Raw genomic sequence first — 24311 nt, 5'->3', positions numbered from 1 at the left:
CCCTCATCCTATTCATGTAGCCCCTTCCGCCAGGGTTACTTGCGTAGTAGCATTCCAACAACGCCCTGTTTTTGTCTCTTGCCCACCGATGCCTTCTTGTTCCACCCTTCTCGTCAGGGTGCCCTGGTTCCTCAACACCTGACACTGACCTTGTTGATCCGGGCGACGAGCCGGCATGCCTTCATATTTATCTGTCTCGCTCATGTCTGTGGTAGGCTCGCTTAGCATAGGGGGTCTAGCCTTAGGACCCTTACTGGATACAGACGCCCCATACTGCTCCAACGGCGTGTAGTCTAATATGAGGCTTTCTACAAAATGTCAAGCGCCATCTTAAAAAACCGAGTCGAACACATCAAGCGAACAGTAACTATTCAGCCACAGTATGCCTTTTTTTGTCCTGTTTGTCATTATTTATGACATATTATATTTGGTCCAGTTGCAGTCCTTGCTCTTTCCCACATTATTTTTTCATGAGCTGTTTCTGGAGAAAATAAACAAACACAGAAGGCACAATAAAGTGCTGCATGAGTTGCTGTGAGTCACTAGAATTTGATTTGGGTCTGCGTGGCCCTAATGACGCAGAATGACGCACCACTGTCCAATGAACGAGTTTAAAGTCAGACTATATGACATCATCTTAGCACCTCTTTCATTTTTTAAAAGGCAGCATGAACACAAAGCATGCCAGTGGTAACAACAAATTCTAACTGGTTTAGACAAGAAAAGGATTGAAATATAACAACGTAAATGGTTCTTATGACTATGGTTGATTGCACTGTATACATGTGTCATAGGCAAACAAGATGGAAATTAAAATGACATGATTACAGCAACCATCATTACATTATACTTGATGCTTGATTTCTGACACACAGAAAAACTGGATCTAGCAGTTATTTGGAAAGTACCTCAAGCAGAGTTTAAATGAAGTACTCATTCATGTACACAACTAAAATCGCTTCCCTATGGTTGTAAAGCTGTAGCCTTCCATCAGTCATCTCCTAAATTAGAAAAAAGTGCAGTACATTTTTCATTCAGTACTCAAAGGGTTGGACATGAAATTTTGAATTATGGGCCCAAGAGGAGCTATTATCCAGTCCTGTAGCTTTAGTGCTGAAGAGCCTGTAGCAAAGTTATGGTAAAAGGCATCAAATGTACTTTATGGCTCTGTCCTACTCATGTCACAGCTTGCTCTGGCGCATGGCCCAAATGCCTCCGTCCACTGACCTTGGAGATGATGATGGCATTAAAACTGAAACATGCACACACTAACGGCTGCTCTCGGCCTCATACTCAAAGCCACAACACACACACGCACACACACTAGCTCTAGGACAGCAGCAAGGTGATACTTTGCCTGCCTTTATTTTACAGTCAGCTAAAACATGCTGCTATCTATTGCACGATTCAGCATTAAATTACAAATTCTGACAAGTTTGTCTGAGCAAGGAGAACAATATAGAAGGACAAGAAGGTAGTAATATCACATTTTATGACTTTTTTATTCTATAGACAACTTAAAATACAATGTTTTTTTCAGACACGCTACGACTGTGACTGAACTTTTGGCTTTGAAAGTAGGATGAAATCCATACTAGGGGCACATAGTCAAGATGGTTTCAAAGGGCATCTTTGGCTTTTACTTGAGGGTGATTACAAGCAGACAAGCTTGACAAGAAAAAGTATGAGGGGGGGGGGCAGCCAGAGGAAGTGAGGGCCATTAAAGACACTCAGTGTAATTCCCCAATGCAGTAAATGAAATGTAGGTCTTCAGCACTAAAGGGCTAGAGTGGAAAAGGGTGTGTGTGTGTGTGTGTGTGTGTGTGTGTGTGTGTGTGTGCCAGCCATACACAAAAACAAAAAAGATGCAATGACAATGTTTGAACAAGCCTTATGTTTCTCCCGTGTAGACGAAGGAAGACAAAAAGCATGCTCTTTGTACTTTCACATTTTCATCACTGCCTTAATGAAGTCCTGCTGTTACTGTTTAACTAGTTAGTGTATTTTTTCAATATTTATTATAATTAATAAACTTTAACCTCCTAAGACCCGAACTCTTTCATGGCATGCATTTTTAATTTGTCTTTGGGCTGATTGGGACCTGACGAATGTAAAAACCAAAAAATTGCGTGATTTTTTTTTTTGTTGATTTTTTTTTAACCTGATGTTTGTTTGTGACAAAAATGAGATCCACATATGGGGACATTCACTTTAAATTTCGATAGAACAGTGACAGTATAACATCCTCGTAAGTGGATATCAGGCCCTTGTAGAGCAAAATGTAGTATTTTGGTCGAGACAACCCAAAATGTGAAGTCCACATATGTGGATTCCAGGTCCTAGGAGGTTAAATATAAAACTAGAACTACTTAATAAAATAGTTCACCAACACGGTTGGTCTTGTAAATAAGGCAAGGCAAGTTTATTTATATAGCACAATTCAACAACAAGGTGATTCAAAGTGCTTTACAGAGACATTAAAGAACAAAAACAAATAAAAAGCATGATTTAAAATTGATTAAAAACAGTAGATAAAATCAGAACAGTAGATAAAATCAGTAGTTAAAATGTAAGTTTTGAAATTGAAGCTTAAAAGTGTGGATTTGGTGTTTTATTCAAATACAGCTGAGAACAGGTGAGTCTTCAACCTGGATTTAAATAAACTGAGTGTTTCAGCTGATCTGAGGCTTTCTGGGAGTTTGTTCCAGATATAAGGAGCATAAAAGCTGAATGCAGCTTCTCTGTGTCCATGTCTAAACCAAAACAAAGGATACAGCAGAAGTAGTTATAGTCTTTTTAAAAAACTTGTCATATTTCTTTTCTCTTAAACTCTATGTCAACATTACCTGCAATCCAACTCAACTGACAATAGTAAGGTTGGGTATTTGGATGTGCTTGTTAAGACCTTATAATGGAGCCTCAAGCCACTTGCATCATTCAGAGATGAGAGATCGGGTACAGAGGTCAGAGAATCCACTTTTTTCTAACATCATATGCCAAGATATATATGTTTTTCTCATTATTAATCATGCAAGCTGTTATCAGACTCCACATATATCCCACTGGAGCTTCAAAAGCTTTCCATGCTGTATTCAGTACAATTATTTTTTGAAACCTATATAGAGTTTTGGCATTTCACCCTTAAAGTCTAATCAAGTTAAAAAAAAAAAAACTATGTCAACAGGCTAATAAACACTTCAAGTGATGACAGGTGAAATTCACATAAGGTAAATTTAATATTCACCGAACCCCCCCTGCCCTATGACAGGCCCCTCTGCAACCCTCAGCTGAATAAGTGCAATGGATGGATGGAGGGATGCATGAATGAGCAAGACAGAATAGCATTTCTCTTTTAAACTTACTAGTTCTTATAAAATTATTTTTGTTTAAGCAAGAGAAAACCAAAGCTAAGGGGGGGGGGGGGGGTAAAGTTACACAGAGTGCCTGATGGCAAGAGAGCGCGGGATGCTGAGTGCAGTTAAAGGTCAGTGAGGAGGAAGCTGCATGTAATGTTCCAGGTGGAGTCGCTAGGGGTCCTGCTTCCTGTGATAGCTGCCATATGTAACCTGCAGCTCTCTATTCCCAGCACACACCGATGTTGCCCGCTGGACACACAACCAAGAGCTTAGGAAATAGCACAATGACTCACAATCGTCCTCACAAAAAAAAACAACAGAGCGCATGGGGGGAAAAAACATCCTTTTGAAAACAACATTTTTGTGTCTGTTTTCAATTTTGTTTATCTATTTTTGTATCCTCACACGACCACCATAAACAAATACTCTCTGATTCTGCTTCTGAAAGGTATATTTAAGGAAAGCTACATGTCAGCTTCAATTGTGAACCCCTGCACTTGTCTTCACTGGTGAGGATTTATCACGCTGTGACCCCCTTTAAAGATCCTCAATGGCTTCAATTATAGCAGAAACTCTACTACCAAGCCAAAAGAATCTCCTCAGATAGTTTTGTTTGGTTCTGGGTGAATGCTTTTCCATCTGTTCAGAAAAAAAAATTGCTGCATTAAATCCATACCCTGAAATGACATATATTTAGCCTGAATTTTTCCTTTTTTTCCCATTAAAGATGTCTGCTACTGAGAAATGTCTTCTTATTGGTTTCAAAGGACAGTTTTGACAGCCTTCCAGTCTATTGTAGAATGCAACAGCGGCATCTTTCAAATGAAAAGAAAAGTGCTACTCTTTTATGTTCCAAGTAAATTGGCTTCCTCTGAAGCCAACCCACTCTCATCTATGGCACTGCTTGCCTTAAAGGTGACATAAAGGGAGAGGGATGAAAAAAATGGGTGGTATGATAAGGAAAGGTGAGAAGGAATGAAATTGCAGCAGGAAATATCAAAACTATTTCTGAAGTTAGAGGGAAGGGTTAACATCAGAGATTTGCTCAGGAACCTAATGGGTGTGCTGCATTATATCTTAACACATGACTGGGTGGATGCTTTCATCCAGAGTGCTTTACAAGTAGAACGAGTACTTACATTTTTACTGTGAGTGGCCCTTTGGAGATGGAGTCCTCAACCTTAGCAGTCTATGTGCCATCTGTCCACACTGAACTGCATCTGAATCCCTGATACAACTTTTTTTAATCTCTCTTTAGCGTCTAGGCTTTTTGATTTTTTGTACTTCATTTGTCATGTACACTCTAAAGAGACTCTTATGGAGTTGAATTCAAGAATAGCTATCTTAGCAACAGAGGTCTTGATGACTTGGCATGGATATGGTCGTGTACAAGCCTACATCAAGGGAAAAAAGGAGATAAAGCGTAAAAGTAATCACCCCGGGTAAAGAAAGGCAAGCTAACACCGTGAGCGTTTGTGACAGGTTCTAGTGTTGTGACTTTGAGTAGTTAGCAGCTCAACTTCTCATCCAGTCTTATTGATAGAATAATGTCTATAAGCTACTAAGTTACAGTGATTTTTATCCATGTGCTTGTGTAAAGGTGCAGAGTGAAGAATTTATAATTTATTTAGTGTATAATAAATTTTTCGGTACCACTTTACAATAAGGCTCCCCTTATAGATGCTAATAAATAGTTTATAGCTATATTATTAATTAATTTGTAAATGCTTTATAAACCATTATTAATGGTTTATTATGCATTAGTTAAGGGTGAGAAAGAGGAAAAAAACTGACCGGTTTCTTGCCAAATAGTGAGCCAAATGTGTTCACCTATATATTTCATCTAGAGTTGCTATATTAAACATTTCAGACTAAGTTACTATCCTGTAAGCACAATCAGCATTTGTAAACATATTTTTTATCATATAAAATTGTACTTCAGAAATGCATTATAAATATCCACAACTATCAATCGGAGCTTTGTTGTAAAGTGTAAAGCATAAAACCATTTATTAATGAATAATAAATATTTATAAATGCCAAATGGGAGCCTTATTGTAAAGTGTAAAGCATAACACCATTTATTAATGACTACTAAACATTATAAATGACAAAAGAGAGTTTTGTTGTAAAGTTTAAAACATGTCAACATTTATTAAGGACTAATAAACATTTATAAATGCCAAATGGGAGCCTTATTGTAAAGTGTAAAGCATAACACCATTTATTAATCAATAAACATTTATAAATGACAAAAGATAGCTTTGTGGTAAAGTTTAAAACATGTCAACATTTATTAAGGACTAATAAACATTTATAAATGCCAAAAGTGAGTCTTAAATGTATAATGTCACCATTTATAACACTTAGACCTAAATTACAATCAGTGCTTGAAATAACATTTAACTACTGTCAAAAATGGCAATGTATTGTAAGAGTAACACATGTAACATTAAATGTGTTTTTTAAAACACCAAACAGTCACCCACTCCAAAAAAAGTTCATGCCAGACTGGTTCAAACTGGAAATATTTTTTGTATGTCCTTAAATAAGCGTCCCAGTGGTCCATCAGGGTGTCGCGCTCCAGTTCCTCCTTAAGAAAAGTCAGTTTCTCTCGCTCCTTGTTAAGAAGGGCAGTTGCAGTAGGGGCAGGATTAGAAGAAGAATCTAAAGAACAAACAATTATTAAATTACAATACTAAAATAATTTATAATCTAAACTTGGGAAACTCAAATAAAATATTGATTAAAAACGGTTACAACTTGAATTTATAAAAAGCCACTTTGTAAAAATTATGTTATATACACATGTGGTGGTTCAGACATTTCTAAAACAAGGCAAATAATTCTTATGTGTACTGCCTTACCAGGGTGTTTAATATAAATTTAATGATGCACATAAACAAAACTAAAAATATACAACTAAGTGATATCAATCGTTTGGAATAACCAATAGTAATAGAGCTATTCACATGTTATGTGATGTTAGTTAGCCACTGTAGCTAGCAGCCAAATGGCTCGGTAGCTAGCTAGCTAGCATTATACTCACCTTCATGTCTAACTGCTGAAGTCGTTGGCTTAGTGCAATCTAGATCATCCAGTCTCTGCTTTTTGTATCTCTTCGAACGTGTGCTAACTGTGTAAGTCGCAGACGCACACAAATTTTTATCTTCTGCTCCATCCATGGCGCAGCAACTTGAACGAGCGCCTTCAGTGTGTCTGTTCGTGCCCCTTTGGCTTGACCTTCCAGAGCGCTCCACTGCCTGTCGCGCTCTGAGAGGAGGGGCTTTCCTTAATAAAGTTAACTGTGATTGGATGGTTGTATAAGCTCCTCTGCGTTTAAATTAAATTTGTTTTCCCTCCCTTTGGCAGCAGAACATATTTCTTTAGCATGAATCCAGCGGGTTAGATCTACATAAGAAAGTCGGAGATACATTATAACAGGTGAGACAATCCTCTTTTTTGCGTGGGACTATTTTTGATTATAGGGCTTGTTTTATATAGCATGTGAAGTTCTTTAACTCTGAACCGATTTGCACTAGACTCCCATAGAGTATTTTACGGTGTTTCGAGGTGATAATAAAATAAATTACTCATTTTTTTCCACCAGAATGTCTTTGGGAATGAGATTGCGCGCCAGAATAGAAGGAAAACAAACTAAATATAAGGCACTAAGGCTCATTAAATGGCTGCAGAAGAAACACCTGCTAAAAAAGAAGCTTAGATGTCCTGTTTGTCACCATAAGATGAAAATGATTTCCGTGGTGAAGAAAGACCAATATATGTGGTATGTATAATGCATGATAATGTAGTGCATGTAGTAAATATAACAAAATATTTCGGTTATCAATGCAAGAGGGAGCATTAACCTCTTTTCATTATTATTTTCTTCATACTTAATTTTGTGATTATCTTTTCAATTAATGCTCTTGTTTAAGGGTCCATTTCTTTACTTAACTCATTGATATGTTCTCAGGTGCTGCAAAAGAGCAAGTCATAGGAGAGTTTCCAGAACAATTAGAACTGGCTCCCTCTTTGAGAAATCAAAAACATCTCTTTTCAGTTGGATGAAGTTCATTTACAGGTATATGTAGATGTAGACATTAATAGCAATGCACCTTTCATAATTGAACACCAATACGAGACTTGTGAAATAAAATTAGGGCCTCAGTAAGTAATAATTGCCTCAATTTCTATCACAGATTTTCACAAGGGCTCAGGCTCAGACAAGTAGATATGATCGATGATGAAGTGGCTGGCAGCTCCAGAACACTAAGTAGCATGGCAAGACACATTCGACATGTTTGTATACGTGCAATTAAAAGACACAGAATAAACAATGGACACCGTCTTGGTGGTGACAGAGAATTTGTGGTTATAGATGAAAGCTGTCTCCGTCATCAGCGAAAGGTTGGTAAACTCTCAGACAGGTTTGTTAGAATCAATGCAGATCTGACTGTGTCCTCTAAACATGGAAACCTTTACCATAAGTAAAAAAAATTAGTAGAAGCAACCATCTTTTTGAATGTTTCTTTGTAGATATTTAATTTTATTCTTTTTCATTTTAATTCTGTTTAATTTTATTCTTTTTGTTTTCAGTATGCACGTGGACGCTTTGGAAATGCATGGAAAAGGAAGAAATGGGTATTTGGAATGATGGGAATTAAAGACAAAAGGCGAAGGCTCGTGTTAAAACTTGTTGAAAAACGATCAAGGCGCCACCTTGTTCCTCTGATCAGACAGCATGTTAAGTTGGGTAGTGCCATTATCAGTGATGAGTGGAGAGCCTAGAAAAATGTTTTGACAAACATAGGGTACAGACATTACACTGTAAATCACAGCAGGTGGTTTGTAGATCCTCAATCTGGCAGTCATACACAGCATATCGAAAGGGCTTGGATGACCATCAAAGGACATGTCCGTAGACTAAGAGGAAATCGCACTGAGAAGTTGCTGGAGGAACACCTGATGGTTCTTGAGTGGTCATCTTGGCTTGGTTCGCGACACCCTGATGGACCACTGGGACGCTTATTTAAGGACATACAAAAAATATTTCCAGTTTGAACCAGTCTGGCATGAACTTTTTTTGGAGTGGGTGACTGTTTGGTGTTTTAAAAAACACATTTAATGTTACATGTGTTACTCTTACAATACATTGCCATTTTTGACAGTAGTTAAATGTTATTTCAAGCACTGATTGTAATTTAGGTCTAAGTGTTATAAATGGTGACATTATACATTTAAGACTCACTTTTGGCATTTATAAATGTTTATTAGTCCTTAATAAATGTTGACATGTTTTAAACTTTACCACAAAGCTATCTTTTGTCATTTATAAATGTTTAGTAGTCATTAATAAATGGTGTTATGCTTTACACTTTACAATAAGGCTCCCATTTGGCATTTATAAATGTTTATTAGTCCTTAATAAATGTTGACATGTTTTAAACTTTACAACAAAACTCTCTTTTGTCATTTATGTTTATTAGTGATTAATAAATGGTGTTATGCTTTACACTTTACAACAAAGCTCCGATTGATAGTTGTGGATATTTATAATGCATTTCTGAAGTACAATTTTATATGATAAAAAATATGTTTACAAATGCTGATTGTGCTTACAGGATAGTAACTTAGTCTGAAATGTTTAATATAGCAACTCTAGATGAAATATATAGGTGAACACATTTGGCTCACTATTTGGCAAGAAACCGGTCAGTTTTTTTCCTCTTTCTCACCCTTAACTAATGCATAATAAACCATTAATAATGGTTTATAAAGCATTTACAAATTAATTAATAATATAGCTATAAACTATTTATTAGCATCTATAAGGGGATCCTTATTGTAAAGTGGTACCAATACTTCTTTCTGTATTAAACCATGTCAGTGATGCTTTATACCAGGGGTGAACACCAAACTCAAACACACATCGGTATCAAAGGCATACTCCCACGCTGGTTGTAGTGTAGCGCTCTCACTATAGTCTATAAGGTTGGAAATGTGTTCTCCATCTGACATGTGAGGCTGCCTTGAAAGGAGCCCTCAGATAGACAGTAGAGAAAAAGTTTCTCCCGGAGGAAGTTAACAGGATTACGCTGAATTATTTACAGAATGCAAGTGTGAAAGAAAAGCGTGAGTGCAGAATGTGTTTTTTAGGAAATGCTTGTTCAGGATGGATTTTGAGTTAATTATATGATATTGAACAAATTTGAAATATTTACTGAAATTCAAGTTACAGTACAAACCAATACTGGTTTTGAATTTCTTTTCTTGAATTTTTTTGTTACAATCAGCATCATCACCGACCGAGTGACAGGAGAACGGCGGCTAAGCTGTCATCCCTGATGGACAACATCTCCCACCCCATGCAGCAGACTGTGACAGCACTGAGCAGCTCCTTCAGTGGGAGACTGCGGCACCCACGGTGTGGGACGGAGAGATTTCGCAGGTCTTTCCTCCCCACTGCTGTCAGACTCCATAATAAAGACTTTAACTGATCAAGCACACACATCCATACATATGCAATAATACTAAGTGCAATAATCCTTTCTGTCATCGTTGTATTTTTACTCAGTTGTATATAGTATTTGTATTCTATTTTTATCTTATTGTATATTTATTTTATTGTATTCTACTGTATATAGTATTTTATTCTATTCTGTACAGTTGTGTACTGTATTTATTCTTATTGTATTCAAATTTTTGCCTCATAACTTTTGCACTGTCCACTTCCTGCTGTGACAAAACAAATTTCCCACGTGTGGGACTAATAAAGGTTATCTTATCTTATCTTATCTTCTACTTGAAATTTCCTTTGAAACAGTTGTCCAACTCTAATTTCCATACAGATAATAAGTGAGTGTAAAGGTCAAATAATGACAAAAAGTGGGAAAATGTAAGACTCGGAGGTCCTAATTTCCAATTGTGCAGCCTTGACCTTGCTTCTGTAATATTATTATCAATGTTCCTGTACAGTCAGAGATATTAAAAATTAAAGCTATTAGTATGAACCGTAATAAGAAATCCGCTCCCAGTATGTACTTTCATATCACCTACTTTCTAATTTCATTTCTTTGCAAGGGAAAATGTGTTAATATAATGTGAAACATTTGCCCTGATGTTGCCATCACCTGGAGTCTCCCTTTCATTTGATGTTGTTGTTGAGACTGTAGTAGTCAGCTCGAGCGGCTTGTAGTGACCTATACAGAAAGGCAAACCGAGACATTTCATTTAAATACGTTAATAACAAATTAAAAGACTTGAACCGTGTGTGACATGATTAACTGTCAATATTTATTAGGGGGAATAAAAATTCTTTTTTGAACAGTTGGTTACATTTATTACATTGAGTCATCCAAGTGATTTCTCATCGACGGTAATCTGAAAGCGCTGCTGAGCCTGCAGCTTGGCAACTTGCCTGTTTTATTAGACAGGACATGGTCAGAGCTGAGGTTCACTTTCAATCACCGTCAGAGCTTTCCTTGCTGATGTACTGTACTAAAAGTGTTGTTAACAACTTTTACACACTCCAGCTTATCTACATCACACATGTTGGCCAAGGTGGTTAGAAAGAGGAAACTCATCTGTTTCAGTGAAAAATCACTGAAGGTCATTTACTTGCTAATTGCTAATGTTACCTGCAGACCATACCTGAGCATTGAAAGTGAGTGTAAGGCAGGTTGGCTCACACGCTGGTGTCCCACCAGCTCACCATCAAAGACCAGAGGTTTATACACAATTGCCATGCGCAGCTTGTCACTGTTAATGGGATAGGGGCACGCTCGTAAAATGGAGACAACTACAGTTTCCTATGCATACAAAACAAGCTGTGCTTTCAGCAACAATAATGCACATTTTTGTCTTTGTTCACTTTGTTGTGTGGCATTTTGTATCTGAAGCTTTGTGCTTTCTTAGCTTTGACGTTTAACTTTTTTGGACGCTTACTTTCACTATTTTGCTGTTTGTATTTGTGCTATTATTTATTCATCGCTGACTGTGCTGCTGTCCATCTTTAAATCGCAGAAGCGATATGTTCCTGGTTATAAAAGGTTCAGGTGGAAAGCTTGCTGTGTTCCAAGCGGAAATCTTCTATTCTTTCATAACATAATGAAAAGATTACACAGTTACCATTCTGCACCTGTAGAGGCCAAAGATACCAGAACAAGAATTTTGAAAAAAAATAAAGTGTAAAAGTTTTTATTTCACATTGAATTTAAAGTTTCTAGTTACCACAAACCACCATCCTCCTCAGATGTTGGTGCAACATTTAAAACCTATGTAAAAAAAAAAAGGGTCAAACATTCACCTTTTTGGATGATCCAGGTTCCTTTGTAGGTAGATAGTTGTCCATGTGGTCCCTGTGTTCATAAAGGTCATTTGCATGCCTACACATCCTAAGACATCCTAACACCACCTCTAATTTTTCTCTTCCCTTCCTTCGTGATGATTACACAATGCAGATTGGCCATGCTCTGCTGGGCAGAGCAGGTATTGAAGGTAATATTAAGAAAGAATACTCACTTCCTCTTTGTTGTCACAGAGTATCTGACTGTGCGTATGTGCTTGTCCTGAGCCCCAGCATGAGGACAAGGACACAGATAGATAATGTCTACTATTTCACTGTTAAATAAAACGTGCTTGAGGGCTACTGAATAAGGTTTGGCTGCAGTGTTTCTGTGATGCCTATATCAGTTAACTTACAACAGCACTTACCAGGGGTTTGGGAAAAAAATTGCACAGTCCTTGCAGTGGATGATCTCACCAAACCCAAGCCGGTATCGGGGGATTCATGGGGTCAATGCCCGTCATCAGCCTGAAACTGGGGTCAAAATCTTAAGCCAGGAGAGAAACATGGATAAGAATAAATACTGAGTAACTCAGCAGCTGCTGGAAAAGCAGTGGCATGCAATGCACACACATTAAGAAAATTTGCTCCTGTGTTCCTCAGCTGACATTCAGTCACAGCTAGCCTTCACTCTGGCATCATTTGAGCTCATGCTTGATGTTTCATGTTCAATTTTCCATTGTGTCCTTCCTCCATGAACACAAAGCAGCTAGACTTCTGTCAACAATGGTGGCACACAAGCAGTTTTATAAATAACTGAGAATATCAGCTACCCATGAATAAATCATCTAAAGAAACATGAATATTTAAACTATTTTTATTTAGTCTTGTCTTTTTTTCTGATTTTTCCCTCTCTCCCGCTCTCTTTCTGTCTTGAACCCCTAATTTTCTGTCAGGGAAGACAAAATGCGTACATACTTTTTTTCTGCTTCCTCTTCAGTGTTTCAATGTTGACCTGTAAGATCATAAAAAACTCACAAAAAGCAGAGGGTATATTGACAGGTACTGATTTGGACCATACTTGGGAACACACAGAGAAGTGAAATGGAATTTACTGCCCTTTCCCACGAATCTCCTCTGCACCTGCAGCTGAAAGCAGCAGAAAAAGGATACCACTGTGTGCATGTGGCTATATGCATTACAGTGCATGCCAAGTCTCCTTCCCATGAGTGACAAAAACTTGAGTGAGACAAAACTGAAATGAAAGCATAACAAAACACTGATCCAATCTATGCTCAAGAGGACTGGAATTAAGTTTTTTTAGGAGCTGAGAGAGGACAGGGAGGGAGAAATTTTGTTCGATTATGCAGTAGAGTAGTAGAGTGATGAAAAAAGTTATCAGGGACATTATGCTGCTCAACTAAACTCCCAAAAGATGAAGACTGGCGATACTGCGGTTGATCTCCTGTTGATGACCCCTACATCCGTCTTTAGCCCAGTGACAGAGGGAGAGGAGGCATCTGATAATGAAAACATTGCTCGGTTGCCAGAGCGATGAATTGCTTCTTCTGGTGAGGCGGAGGAGTAGAAGATGGATCACATGGGAGAGAGAGAAGTTATGCAGCAATTAAACAGCAAAGGCAACACACAGTCTTAACATCCAGTCCAATTATAACTATGGAACACCAGGATGTACTGTTTTCCATGAAATCTGAATCTCTGTGTCAGTGTGGGGTGTTCAAAGATTTGACTTATTGCAATTTTATCTGTATTAGTTGACACTATATCTTACTGCTAAAGATGCAACACTTAGCCTATTCACTTTATTAATGTTTTCCTGTTGTCAGTCTTCAGGGTTTGAGTTTGTTTTGCAACCACCTTTCATATTTTACAATCAGCCTCATCAGCACAAGGGCGTAGTACAAGTGGCAGGCTGTGCGATCAACAGAATTATGCAGCAAAAGTAAGGTAACTGTAACAAAAAGAAAACATGGTGCATTTACTGCGATTTAATCTAACAGATTATTTATAGTTCAAGCAAGATGAGCCATATCCAAGTAAAAATAAACACAAATTAATGGTTACCTTGATGTTAAGAAAATATGGAGAGAAATTTGAGGACTCACAAGCACGACAAATTTGCCTCAAAAGAAAACTTGTAGGGTGGAAATGGAACTGGTGTGAATGACCTGAATGACCAGAGGCCACAAGCATAGAACTCTGTAGCTGAAACTGTGTCTCAAATGCACAAAGGCAATGGATTTGCTTCCTGAGTGTTTTTGTCAGATTCGTTAAGCTGCGTGTGTTCCTCATTCTCTTTTATAAGTCCTACTCATTGTAAAAATGTGTGCACGTGCTTGAGCATGAATTCGACTTCTATCTTTAATCATAGATGTACATCAGCATTCGATTAATTCATCATTTCTATCTAAAAAGTACCTAAAAACGTCATTTATTGGTCTCGTTTCTGGAGCTACAAATAGAGGAATGGGTGTGAATCTGGATATGGTTACATTTTAGTGTAAAAGACCAAGTTCTCAACCTGGTTAATGGACAAATACAGTTTCTAATCCACAAGATAAGAGCAGCACACATTCAGCTCTGCTGTGCTTTGTGTGGTCATGTTTGAGTCAGTGTTTCTGTTTGTCTGTTAATGTTTTATACCAGGAATTAAAGAAAAGCACGCACTAACCCAGGAAAGCATTAAGCTCAGATAAAAGGAAATCTCAAAAGTCACTTTCTAGCTTCACCTGCACTATGAACTCAAGTTGGTGCACAATCTTCAAAAGCGATGATCTGACAGCTTGAGCCTTATCTGCCTGAGCTGTGTTTTCTGCTCGCACAGTTTTGTGTTGTTCCTTTTTCATCTGTTTTGCTTCATTTGCTTTGCCATGACAATCATACTGGAATCCAGGGTCATATTGTTTTGCATGTGCATGTTCATAAATTAAATGTTGGTTGAAAACAAATAAGGTTCTTATTTAAAGTCAGAACTAATCTGATTAGAAACGTAGCCAACTTTGCTTCAAGATGCAGAAAAAGTTTTTCAGTATACAGCTTTTTTTTATTATTTGCGTTATTACATGACTTAAATTATTATCCCATTTTTCTACTGTCTAAACAAAAGCCAGTGAAACTAATATACTGGACTTGATCCTTTACTAATAGAGGAAAACAATCCACTGTTGCATGTCTGCTACTGTTTTGTGTTTACTCACTAAGCCGATAAGTGTTTCTGTTGGCTGTTTTGTTGTTTGTTGTCTCTCTGTGCTCATTGTATCTCTCCACAATTTGAAGGTATAATCAGAATCAAGTGTTTTCTATCAAACAGATGAAAATTGTGGCCGAGGAGGGAACCTTGTTTTTATTGAGCAAACTGGCTCTGGTAACTTTGACCTTCATAACCAATGACTGGAAAGCATTTGGACCAATGAGAGCTTTGCTACTGAAACGACCGGAAACATTTAGTAGCAGTTATTACTGCTCATTGAATCATTTCTTCTCAAAATATAAATATCCAAGTAAACCTGGGTTTTATTTATCTTTTGGATTTGATGAAAAAATTGAGAAAAGAAGAAAAAATGTTTAAAAAACTTGCTCTAAATGCAGTGTTTTATTTGCACAGTCATCAGTAATGCTCCAAGAACTCTAAGAACAGAAAGTCACAATCCATAAAACATAGTAAAGTTCCCACTTGTCCCACTCAGTCATCTGTTTTTCATATTCGTAACTTTCATGCTATGAAAATTTACAGTTCATATACTACCGATCAAACACATGGACACACTATCAATGGATGACGGTGGTGTATTGTGTGGGTCAAAAATTGGCACCTTTTAAATGGCCTTAGTTTTTCCAGAGTTTTCCTGAGCTACATGAAATGTTTAGGGCTGAAGGACAAGTTTTTATTTGTCTGACACAGAAGGCAAAAAGATAAACCTGGTGTAAGCAAAGAGGAGACCTTAATTATGCGATAACACATTTGGTAATGTGACCCTTGAAAGTTTAACCAAAATGTCCTTTTTAATTGGATCTGTTTTTATCAGAAAACACTTCAAACAATCAGAGTACCAACTGTTATTTCTATCACTCTGTTATACTCTGTGTAATCTGTTATAGACTGTCACCAGTTTGTCATTTCGAGCCTCCCTGGTGTTCCTAATGTTCAAGTTGCTGTTTGTGTGTCTTGCCTCTGTGTTTTATTTGTCATTTTCTGTTTTTATCTTATTAGTGAATGTGTTTTGTGTCTTGTCTCAAATTTTGTCATTTTACCAAATTGTTTTCACTTATACCTAATTTTTCCCAGATGTGTTTACTTCCCCGAGTACCTGATGTGTGTGTAAATAAGATAAGATAAACCTTTATTAGTCCCATGTGTGGGAAATGGTGATGTCTGCCCTTTGTGTTTAGCATTTCATTGTGTTTCCTTCTTGCTTTGGAGTTGCTTTTGCCTTTTACCTGAATTCTGATGTGTGTACCAAAGGTTTCTCCTGTCTCCTTTTTCTAACTGCTTTTCCTTGATCTCAGTGAAAATGTCATTAAGGTCAAGGAAGGGTGGGTAGGAGAAGTGATAAGGATGTATCCTTATCACCTAGTGTCTTAAACAATGTGAAGCAAGATGTCCGTTGTGTTGAAACTATAACATGTAGAAAATGAACTACAAAATGTGCATCTTAATTCACCACAACTTCTTCTAACAACACCATGTGAAAAATATTTTTTAAAGGTTGGAATTTTAATGAAAAAGGAACATTTAGAGCCAGACTCTGAGAGCCAGCAGAGGGTGATATTTTATTTCAATTCAGTAATCGCGGGGAAGCATTTAAACAGACATTATTAACATACTTACATGTAAATACATATTAGCTGCCCAGCTTAATCATTTCTGGCAATTACAGACCCTGGAATGTACTTCATACTTTTCTTGCTCACTTGCGACTTCTCGGCTTTAATATATTATCGCCCCCTGCAGGTACTGCAACTTCTGCATGCGTGTGCATTTCATGCTTTGGAGAGGCCAAACGTGAAATGAGCACAATAGACTGGCCTGTCTACTACAAACTGTGCAGTGATTTTGAGTCACTTTAAAGCAGGAATATTTAATTGATCCAATTTGAGCATCACTATCAGACCATACATTTATACAGACTTGGTTATAGAAAAAAAAAACATGCTGAATAAAAACGTTATTTTTCAGTTTAGATTTTGAAACTTGGTGGTAAACTTGAGTTTTGATTTTTATCTGAGCTTAAATGTGTTTTTTGGTCCTGAAATTTCCATGTAGCTGTCTTAATAAGTCAATGTGTGTGAGGCTCAAAAACAGGGGGAAAAAGCTGATTTAAAAAGCACAAAAAGCTGAGCCACCCATGTGCACTTCCAGAGCCTGCAGCTCTGAACACTTTCATGGCATGAAGGCAAACTTTTCCCTTGGTCCATTGAACAGTGTAATATTATTGTCGAAAAAAGTCAGCTGATTCTTATGGGTTCAGGCTGCAGGCATCCACTGGTTTAACATGGGATGGGGTACATTACTGAGGAACCTGCCTCAGTAGAAACAGCATACTGACATTTTTTGCCATCATTTCAAATCAGGAGCTAAACGAAACCAACTTTACACAATCATTTTTTGTGTGTCGCTGATGAGGTTAACAACCTCCTTTATCATTTTTTCTGCATTGCCACTGTGGGCATCATTTGTTGCTTTGCTCAGTCTGTGATGTACTGAACAGATAACCATGATATTTCTCTGTGTGATCAAAACTTTCCATTCAGTGTCATCATCAGGCGTTGCTGTTCTTCATTGGGGAGTTCATGTCACTTTTTAAGGGATCCAGCAATCTTGTAATGAAGAAAAAAATACTTTTCTAAACAATCAATTCTTATTAAGCACGATTTGTCTTCATTACCATATTAATGAAGTTATTTTCAAAACACTCACCTGAAACAACAGTCTTTCACTTCTTCTACATCATCATCCAGCTACACACAAACACACCAATAATTTGTGCCTAGAAGTCTTTGCATGTGCAGAGAGCAGCAGCGGCAGCAGCAATAGTTTGTGCCTTGATAATACATTATTTACTGTTTCTCCATCCAGGGGATTTTCAGCTGCTCTGGCTCACTCATCACTATAGCAACAACGGCGCTTCAGTCAGGAAGCCATTGTTTTATGTTTCATCACTAACGGTGCGATGACCCAGTGTTTGAGTGGTTTCAGCGCAAAAGGGGTTTGTTGTGAGAAACTCCTCCGAGACCAGAGATCACAAAAGTGCCCTTTAACAAAAACATCAAGAGAAACCTTCTAGTTCTCCATCCGCCCACACAAGGCCACCAGTCTCTGTGCCTGGGTACCTCTGATCTCCTCCTCTCTCTCACTCTCTCTCCCTCACTGTTTGACTCCAGCTTTTTTTCCAAATCAATATCTCTGTGTGTTCTCTGCCTGTTCATTACTGTACATGGCACTGCTCTACCCTTTCACCTTGCCGCTTTATTTTTAATGCTAAAATCTTTCCTGGAGGTTTGTTAAAGCTAACTACATTTCAGCCCGCCTACATACGAGGAGCAGATAAATGAAATTAGATTTCTAAAATATAAATTTCACTACAACACGCTCCTGGCGATTGGTTTGTACTCCCTTTTCCACCTTGATACAACCTCTCCTCCTTATGAGCTCCTCAAACTGTGATTTCCACAGTAAATTTTCCTTTGCTGCAGAGTTAGCAGTCGGTGGCAGTCGGAGGGGAGACGCAGCCACTGTGAGGGATGCTGAGTAATCTCAGTAATATTATGTGATGAACATATAGGTCATGAGACTCCTGGACTTTAGCTTTTTTAATCTGTTTGACAAATTTCTCAGTCTGTCTAAACTACAGGGAATTTTTCACCTATAATTTTCTGCATTTTTTGCACTGTTGCCTCACAGCAAGAGGATCAAAGGTTCAAGAGCCAGGACACTTACGTGTGGAGTTTGCATGTTCACTGTGCTCGCATTGGCTTTCTCCGAGAGGTCCAGTGACTTAATTTTCCTGTCATTGTATCGTTGACTGAAGCATCCACTCACATCTGGAGTTGGTCCTCGAGTACAGCATACTTGTTGCCCCCTGCACCTAAAATTTATGATAGGTTAAATGCAGATAATGAGTTTCCCACGTGAAGCTCAATAAATGCATTCTTATCCTTATGTGGGGACAAACTAGCGTAAGGTTTAGGACCGCAGGAAGCCACCAGAACAGTTTCAGTGCACATCATCAAGTCTCTAGAACTCTTCTGCAGTTTGTCTCTTATTTTGTCTTCTATCCTTCAAACTATACCAAACAATACGTTGCCATCATTAATTTTATACTATTTAGTTTCCACTAACTTCAGTACATTGAATATTATTCTCACTCAGTTATACCAGGTTGTCACTATCTAATGCAGTAGATGAGATGGATCAGCATGGGAATGTTTGGTGTGTATTCCAATTGAACAAAACAGAAATAACTATGAAAGACTCCTATAAGTATTTGTATCTATTACAAAAAGAGCTGTGGATGTCAGATAGGAAGAAAAAAAAACATTCACATATCTTCTCACCGGGGTTAATGAGTCTAAACAGTCCAAACAAAGCAATCAATGCCGTAATTGCTTGTAACGGAAACACCCATTTCCATGTGGGAAGCCTATCCTCAATGCCCTTATTGTCTGGGGTGCTGAGTTGGCAAACTTGACACTTTGCTGCAAATGATGATGAAGTTATACATTAACTATGTCATATTATTTAGTGAAAGCATGCTTGTGGCGACACCACAGCTCCATAGTCTATTAGATCCATCAACCTCTGTTAGGAGCAGGTATGAATTTCCAGATTGAAATCAATAATCAATTCTCTTGATTTTTTTTAACTGACAGGGATTTGCTTTCAAGCACAGCATCTTGTATAAAATATTTTTTTTCTTCAGACATTTTACACAACTCAGCACACAACGTATGAATCACTAATCACAGTCATTCGTTTAAGAACGTAGCAGTAGCAGCTGGATTTAAGTGAACATAGTTCTTTCTTCCACTTCCTACTTCAGCAAATGTCCTTTGAAAGTTTTATTGCATAATGTTATTAGGTGTAGCTGTAATGATGCAGAGATTAAAAAGTCACCTGTGATGGAGTTTTTGATTTTCCCAATATTCCTAATGGTCTTCTCCCTGCTTCAAAGCTGCACGCAACCAATTATGACATGTATATGCAAACATCTTTGACATTAAACTCTTAGTTTAACTATGTTTTAAGACTGTTTTGGAATTGAACTTGGCATAGCGAGTGAAAGGGAAATAGCTTCTCCTTGAGAGAAGTCCTGTTAAGGGTTATAGTTATGCTACTAACTAACCTTGGATTCATGCCTTTCTCATGTGTTATGATGAAGTGTTTTGGAAAGATGGGCTTAAAATCTTCAAGAGTGGGTTGGGGTTTTTTTTTTTAGTTTTTTTAGACAAGGTTGTACAACGATAACAATGATAAAATGAGCTTGAGATGTAAATATGGACCAAAAGAGGTTAGTAGTTTTTCATAGGAATTTAGTGGATAGCTATGTGCAGCAGCTTGATGCTGATTTGACTCATAATATCCAAAGTATTTTTGATTGATAAGAGTGATTAAAACAGCGCTGTTGTAAAGATTTTGATTTGCAGATTCGTTTTTAACCTTCCTGCAATAAAACTAACTAACACTGAAAAGCGTTTGTGGTCCTGTGTTTCTGTGTCTGCTCTGACGTCTTTTGGTGGAAGGACACAAAGCTTCACGTCACGTCCGGTGTGGCAGACGTGTGGAATATATTAGGACCCAAAATGCGGCAGCTCAGGTGCAGGTGAGTATTTATTAAACAAATACAAACAACACTGGGAACATAAAACTAGAACCTAAACTGGGTAAAACTAACAAAACAAACCAGAAACGAAGATGCAGGGAGGTCCGGGGAGAGACGCAGGGAGACCGAGGGGAAACAACACAGACGAACCAGCAACGAGGACGAGGTAACACACACTATAAATACACACACCAGGAATCAGGGGATGGGAAACAGGAGGGGAACACACCTAGAAGACATGACAACTGACGAGGCGGGGGAAACGTAACACACTGACATAAGACTGAGCCCTTCAAAGTAAAACAGGAAACTCATACACGTAATGACACAGACTCAGAGACCTACTACACTAAGGGAATGCACAAGCAGGGAAGACACCAACCAGAGGGAACACCACTAAACCCTAGAAAATACAAAACTATCAAAAGTAAAAGTACATAACCAAAAACACTGGGTCACCGACCCAAGACCATGACATCACAGCTGACAACGACAGCTGGTCTTTAATGTTGAAAAAAAAAGAGCTAAACAATCATCTATTAAAGCAAAATGTACTTTAGTTTCCATTAAATAAAACTCGCAATACTTAAGAACATCTTTCGCCTGTACACAGCATATTTGTTGGTATCAACAGGGGAACATGGTAATTTAATACGTACTGAAAAAAATGTTCAAAACCTGCTATGATCTTTCTTTAGAAGAGAACGAGAGTTATGAGTCCTAAAGTCTCTGGAAAACTATGGAAGAAAAAAGCTCAATTATATCCTTGAGATAAAGTGTCTTAGACGTAGCTGCCAGAGTGAATAAATCCTGCCAGATTTAGAGATGAGAGTGTCTGTATGTCTGTGATAATAAGTGGTAGCTTGTAACGCTAAGGTCAGAGAGCAAGAAAGAGAGAAAGAGGGAGAGAGGGCGAGAGACAGAATGAAACCGAGAGAGTGGCCTAATTATATTTGGGTGACAGGGGAGAGATGGAGGAGAACCATTTTTCTGGCTATTCCACAGTATTCGACTGTCATTACAGTGTCGGTGTATGACAGCTTCAATTCAACATCCCAACAACAACATTGCTTCAACATACACAACTTCCATTTACCAACTCTGACCATAAAGATATCTATCATATAGAGATCAATAAGGTTCTCATTTTTATTGCCAATACAGCTCAAAATAGAAGTTTACCTGCGTGAATTCAGTAACATTACATAGCGCTGACAAAACGGATCCTGTACTCTGGCCACTAAGAATCCATGTCTTACATGACGACAGCTGTGTAGAGGTAAAGTACGTTTATATCTACAGTGAGCACGTTTTCACATGAGCAAACGCACTCACAGTCTAAAAATGTACCTAATGTGCTATATTCTATGCTGTGTTCACAAATGCAACGCTATTCCCGTGTAATGTGATTTTTAAGGCCACTTTTTCAGTTTTGTTCATTCTCTTTCCCCGAGTGTCAGTTAGTGTTCTCATTTCTTTTACCTAACGCTGGCAAACAGCACTGTGTCAGAAAATGTTGCAACTCAGCAACTTATTTCTGTGCTCACCACTTTTAGTTATTTCAACTTTGAGCAAGGAAGGGAGTCAAGAACTGGTTCCAGTTAAAACCAGGTTTAGAGTCCATCGGAACCAAAGTCATGAAAGTTAATCAAACATGCCAATGTTGGATTTATTGTATTAAAAATGATAGATTATCACTGTAGATCTGTGTATTTCTTTTTTTCCTCACACAGGAAACGAATCAGGATTTAATAACAGAACCAAGAACTAGGAATATAAGTAGGATCAGTTAATGGCACTGGTATTAGATATCTCTATGAGTGATCGTCTGGCACTGCTGCTGAAACACTTTATTGCTGCAGATGGTAGGGCAGCTATTAAGTAATAACATAACTGACCCAGAAGTTATTACAGAGAAGTCTATCAGTGCAGCCATGGGCCTCTCTTTAAAAGAATATAGTTTGTTATCTGAGTCCAGATTCATCCATCCATTTCATTAAGTTGACTTATTCAACCTCATCACTTAAAAGCAAAAATAAATAAATAAAAATACTTCTGTTAGCTTTTCACTGTGATAGGGATAAAATAAAACGGTAAATGGCCTGTATTTGTATAGCGCTTTTCTAGTCCCTAAGGACCCCAAAGCGCTTTACACATCCAGTCATCCACACACTGGTGATGGCAGCTACACTGTAGCCACAGCCACCCTGGGGCGCACTGACAGAGGCGAGGCTGCCGGACACTGGCGCCACCGGGCCCTCTGACCACCACCAGTAGGCAACGGGTGAAGTGTCTTGCCCAAGGACACAACGACCAAGACTGTCCAAGCCGGGGCTCGAACCGGCAACCTTCCGATTACAAGGCGAACTCCCAACTCTTGAGCCACAATCACCCCCCCACCCCAAAGAAACCATAATGAAGTTCAACACAGCATGGATATTTTAAATGGCCAGCACTTTCTTGTCAAGGCAAGACTAGTGAATAGCAGAGGAACATGCTGAACTTTTTCTTTTTCTTTTTTTTGACAGTGAGGCATGGCAGTATTGATGGTGAACCACAATGTTCTACAGCAGCACATCCACTAAGCCACAATAGCCATTATGAATACTTTTTTGTATTTTTCAGTATCTGATTTAAAAAAGAAAAAGATAAAGTTTTTTTTTTTTTTGGCTGATAATGCCTTGGGCTTAAATTGTATGAAAGGGACAGGAACATCCCTGTCTACACCAATCAATGAATATGGTGTCTCATTGTTATCTTTGTTGTCCAACTAAAAGGTGAAATAAGAAAAATTAGTAAAGCTTAACATGAAGGTCTTTTTTTAACTTGATTAAAGTTCAAATGACTGATCTGATGTAGTGACAGATACGGCGGGATCTTGTACATACGTCTCTTACAGTGAAAAGGGTTTATTTCTAAAAAATAAAAACACTATATTACAGTGTAACAAATGGCTCGGGTAAAATGAGAGATAAATCAGAATTAAATCAAATTAAGGCACTTCTCCATGCAGACAAAGTGACAATTTAACAGAGGGAGCTCTCCATTCAGACCGTCAAGTCATCTGACTATGCCAGTAATACTATAATAATAACAATAATCTCCTATATTTATTTTCCACTTATCTAAAAGCAGAACTGACAAAGTACCCTTGCAGCCTGTTAGGGAAGCTGAAGAGCAGTGATTAAGTGATGGAGGACAAAGCACAGCTAAAAAAATGCATTCAAGGAAAACTGTTGTCTTTGAAGAAACATACTTGTTACCCTATAAGCAGCTGTATATACATAGCTCTGTTCTGTATTGAGTTATGTGTCTTAACACTTGTTTGGCCTTGCTTAAAAGACTCTCAGACAGTTGTACATGTGTACTTGGCATTTTATTGTAGAGAACAGGCATTGTGGTATAATGAGCAGTTTGGGGGAAAATACAGAAGACACTACACCAACTGGTTACAGCTTCACAACATTTTAAGGATGTTGCTGAGTTTAAAAGCCCAGTGCAGCCACAGTACGCCCACACAGGTGCTAATTATTAAGCCTGACTAGAGCTTGTAGCTTGAGCGTGTAGGTGTCTACAAATTTACGGATTGACTGAAATGTCTCTTCTATCTGAGAAAATTAACTTGTTCATCATTTTGCTAGATTTACCTAACTGCAGAATGGAGCCGAAGCCAGTAATGCCCACATGGACTGAAACTATTTAACCTAGAGTCAGGGGTAACTGTTCACAGGAAAGACACTTGATTATTTTGTTATTTGGTATGACATGAGCCTCAAACTGTAGTTAGCTTTGTTCCAGGGCCTCAGTGTTATAACTAAGGACCCCTTG

General features: G+C 38.0%; 2 pseudogenes across 1 annotated transcript in view; both read left to right on the top strand.

Annotated features, from left to right (window-relative positions):
* The window catches only part of LOC146677979 (histone H1 pseudogene), a 148832-nt pseudogene that overhangs the window by 64725 nt on the left and 59796 nt on the right, over window positions 1-24311 (top strand). The window lies entirely within an intron of this gene.
* On the top strand, window positions 6798-8634 carry LOC146677981 (uncharacterized; annotated as a pseudogene).

This window comes from Rhamphochromis longiceps, linkage group LG2 (assembly GCF_057381845.1).
Source record: "Rhamphochromis longiceps isolate RC_006_pf linkage group LG2, R_longiceps_female_GT1.1, whole genome shotgun sequence".
Lineage (NCBI taxonomy): Eukaryota > Metazoa > Chordata > Actinopteri > Cichliformes > Cichlidae > Rhamphochromis > Rhamphochromis longiceps.
Note: the sequence above shows the minus strand (reverse complement) of the source record. Positions and strands in the feature narration are given on the sequence as shown.